This window comes from Cynara cardunculus (assembly GCF_001531365.2).
Source record: "Cynara cardunculus var. scolymus isolate 2C chromosome LG 7, CcrdV1, whole genome shotgun sequence".
Classification (NCBI taxonomy): Eukaryota; Viridiplantae; Streptophyta; class Magnoliopsida; order Asterales; family Asteraceae; genus Cynara; species Cynara cardunculus.
The window spans coordinates 13,973,106-13,977,672 of NC_037534.1; positions in this window are offsets into that span (position 1 = coordinate 13,973,106).

Here is a 4,567-nt window from a genome sequence, read left to right on the forward strand (position 1 = left end):
GCAAGCCATTCAGCGATCCAAGTCAAGACATGTAACGCCCCATATCACACATTGCATGTATCATATATATCATACATAATAAATACATGTTTGTACACCACATTGGTCCCACTAGTACAAGAATCTATTAGTACAAAATACATGGTCCAAAAATTCAAAATACAAATTCTTGTACTATTCCACTTTCATCTAACAAAACTATACATAACATAGCCACATCTTCCAGCAAATATGCATATAGGAAAAATATTACATTTTCCCCTTTCCCTTACTATCTGTACCTCCTGCAATACATATTGAAAATCACAAAACGAGGGTTAGACCAAAAGGTCTAGTGAGTCCTATTTATGTTATTGTAAGGTAAAAATCACCAAAACTTTTAAGAAAAAACAACTTTTCATACATATCACAAATATATGAACAAGTTAGATTTGTAATAACTAGATTATCATGATGCCACCTTTTGAATCAAATAAGGTTTATTTAAAGTTTTAGGCCAAACCTGGTATCTTCTTCTCAATAACATCCAGACTATGATTTCCAATAAGAACCCTGATCCTAAACCTTAAAGTCACAAAGAAATATAGGTTCCAGACCATGGTAATCTTAAAGGATATAATAGTAAGAGTTATTATATAACACATACACAAATGCCACCCTTTTATCCAAATGTACACCTCTCCTTGATATGCCACCCTTATCCCATGGTACACCTCTCCTTGATATGTCACCCTTATTTCCCCATCAAAAGTATTTCATAAAACAATTCCATATAGAATAGATCGCAGTCAATGGAATTATTATCAATTCAAATTCATTTTGTCAAAACTTCCATTTATTGTTTGACAAGAATCAATACTTGACAAGTTAACAAGTAATCCGATCAACCATGTCCGGATAACAAATTCGGACAACACTTCATATAGCTTGTCCAATTTGACACTTAGATTGAATTATTAATACTTTGTCTGGATTACCAATCCGGACAACACTATTTATGTTTTGTCCGATTTAACAATCCGGTCAACCCATAGTCGTATTCATACTTCTCCTGTTTAAACTCATAATATGATTCAAAGTTTATAAATCGCTCATCACTTAAATCGGATAACATATTTTGATCGATTTAACTTTAAACCGGTTAAGACATATCTGGTTTAAGCCTAATCCGCTCAACCCTTGTCCGGTTTTAGATTATATCATATAACACCTCAGGCGGTTTAGCCTTAAACCGCTCATGCCTTGATCGATTTAAGCTAAAACCCGCTCACCCTTTTCCCAGTTTAACTATAAATCGCTCAACACTTGACCGAGTAAAAACTTAGCTCAGGTATAAAGCTTTTTAAAACATAATTCCATATACAATTCAAAAGGTTCAAACAATTTAACCACTCACCTTAAGAATTTCCTTAGAAATCAGATGAATTCTTCTTCAAAATAAGCAATTCGGACAATGCTTCTCTCAAATCACTCTCAAGTTCAAAATGTGGCAAAAAACTTTATTTGAAAACATAACTTCCTATTATACTTTTTTCTAAAAAGGGCATGGCGGCTAAACCGCCCTCAACCATGCATCTAAACATGCATGCATCCAATCATGTATATATATATATACATGCATACATATTCATCACCTTATGCATGCATTAATTACATCTTCACATATATTAACTCATGCATGCATATTTAAATCATGCCTATTCACATACATAAAATCTCATACATGCATTCACATTATGCATATAAATCGCATACCCGCTTGATCAAATGTAACAATTTATCATGCATTCACGTAACCATATATCACATAGTCATATATTAATTACCTCGGGTGATAACCAGGATTCGGTTATCACAAGACATAAGTCGATTATCGAAGACATCGTCAGCAATATCATCAAACGGATGTCCAGGTATGTCGCAGTCCCTGACAGGCCTTCTCTAAAGAAAGGTGGAAAGAAGAAAAAGAAGCTTTCTAATCCTAATGAGGGACCATTCCTAAGGGAAGAACATAAAACAAGGTTCTCCTTAGACGAAATCCTGGAGGAACATGAAAGTATAGACATTTCTATGCTGAATCTCGACTCGCCAAACAAGGGTCCCTATATACCCAAATCTGTGCATTTCAAACCTGAGTTAGGAGTTATATTCCTTGAGTATGAAGGTGAAGTCAGATTTTCGAGAATGTCAGAGCTACATCTATGTCCTATGGGTCATTTGGTTTACCTCTTGCTCTGGATAAATGATAGCATGCCTGGAAAAGTCGTGAACCTGAAGATACGAAGGGAATGCCTACGTCGGAAGAACCTTGGTGAAGATGTACCTACCTGCATAGATGTAAGTGTTCTAGATTAGTTTCTCTTTGTAATTTTTGTTCATTGTTCCTTGTAAATCTATTTCACTATGTCTACTTTAAGTGATTAATCTTCTAGTCTTTAAGTATTAGACATGTATTGAACTACTTGTAATATTACCAATGATAATAAAATGAGTATTTCTTGTACTTCAATGAAAAAGATCCCTAAAAAAAGTAATAGGGACACAAGTCTATGAGTTCCAGAGTTACTTTTTACATTCACTAACAATCTATAAGTCAGTGAATAAGCTTTCAGTTTCAGTTTTCATCCATGTAATTTTCACTTAAATATAACTTAAGAAAAATTCTCAGGGAAAGACTGACTCACTGAAAAAGATCCCAAAATAGTAAAAAGGGACATGTACTTTATATGTAACTTTTTCTTACTGTTATTTGATAAGACAACTTTCTTTATGTTGTCTTGCTATCATCAAATAGGGGGAGATTGTTGATCCTCTCTCTCAGTGATTTAATGATAATCCTTTTTCACTTATACGATGTATTTATGTTTTTGTCTTTTCAGTTCCAGCGATCATCACTGAATATTGTTCAGTGATCGCTGAAGAACTTGTATTGTAATTCAATCAGAGACAGTGATACTTCAAGAAGACAACACTCATACCAAAGAACCTTCAGCCAAAGTTGAAGACTAAAACTGAAGATTAAAGACTGGCAAGTACGTGATCTGAAGCGGTACTCAGTGATTACAAATCTGTCTACATATGTGTGGAGACTGCTCAAGCCTCAGCGAATACTGAAGAGACCTCCAGGTTATTCCATCATTCAGCGATCAAAGGAAGCTTGCCAAGCATGATTGTTGTTTTCTTATCCTTATACACAAAAAGGACAAACCCATACCCTTTCTAAATGTTAGTACGGTACGGAGCCGACTAGTTGACTCTATTACCTACCAACTTTAGGTAAGGATGTCTGCTCATGAATAGGCTTTTTGTACTACTCACTGTAACAAAGGACAAGCCTTCCTCTCAAGGCTTGACACATACTCTAACCCTACCATATTGCATTAAATGAACATTTAATGCAATGGGTATAAATAGAAGTGTTTCTTCTCCATGCAGAGTGCGCGCGCAACACACTCTCTTAACCTAATTCTTACTTTGAGCATTCTAAAGCTGAAGTAAAAGAACTTTTCTTTACAGCATATCTTTTCTTATTTGCTAAGATTTTGTGTGTAACCAAAGATTGTTTAGATAGGTTTTCTTACCTTATCTTTCCGCAAATAGTCTTGTAAAATTTGTATTGATCTTCTTTTATCAATTTACATTTTAAATTTGAAAATATTGTGTTTGTATTTATCCCCCCTGGTTCTACAAACTGTTATACATATCTTCTAGACCCTCAAGGGACCAACAATATATATAGAATGAAAGTATTGACTTAATGATGTACTTCCATCTGTTGTTAGTATTCTCTAAATCGTGATTTACGGTGTTGGATGAGGCGTTATAATATAAATAGGATCCTGAGTTTTCAGACACATCGCATTTCCACTCAAGTCAAAGATTTTATATTTTTAACGGTGCAACACGCAATGTCGAAAACTAGTATATTGTAATAATATGCAATAATACATATTGATTTTGTTTTCAATTAAAAGAGAATATCCACCATTATTTACCCGATTTAGTAGCGTTATTGGTGATTTGATCCATACAGTTTTAGTTTTTTAAGATTCCTTGAGTTAAATAACTATTTTCCTCGTTTAAATTTGTTTTTTAATTATTTATCTTCTGCATTGACCTAAATATCACTACTTCTGTATATCCATTGCGGACCTAGCTAAAGACTAAAAACTCACTCACGGAAAAATAATACTCACACGATATTCTATTTAAGAGTAAATTACATATATATTGAAGAGTAAATTACAGATTTGGTCCTGTTGTATGTCATTCAATATGAATAACGAAGGGTATTCAATATGAATAACGAACCTAAAGTTCATTAACTATTCATAATGAATGATACAACATTAATGATGAATATCACACTATCATGATCCATGTTAAATTGATTCATTATTCATGATGGATAATAGGCATTCATCAGTATTCATGATGAATAACTCGTGGATGCAAGGGATATGTGTTGCGCTCTCTTTTATCTCCCAGTTCATGGCCGAAACTTAGTTTTCATATGAACCTGCCCTTATATATATATATATATATATATATATATATATATATATAT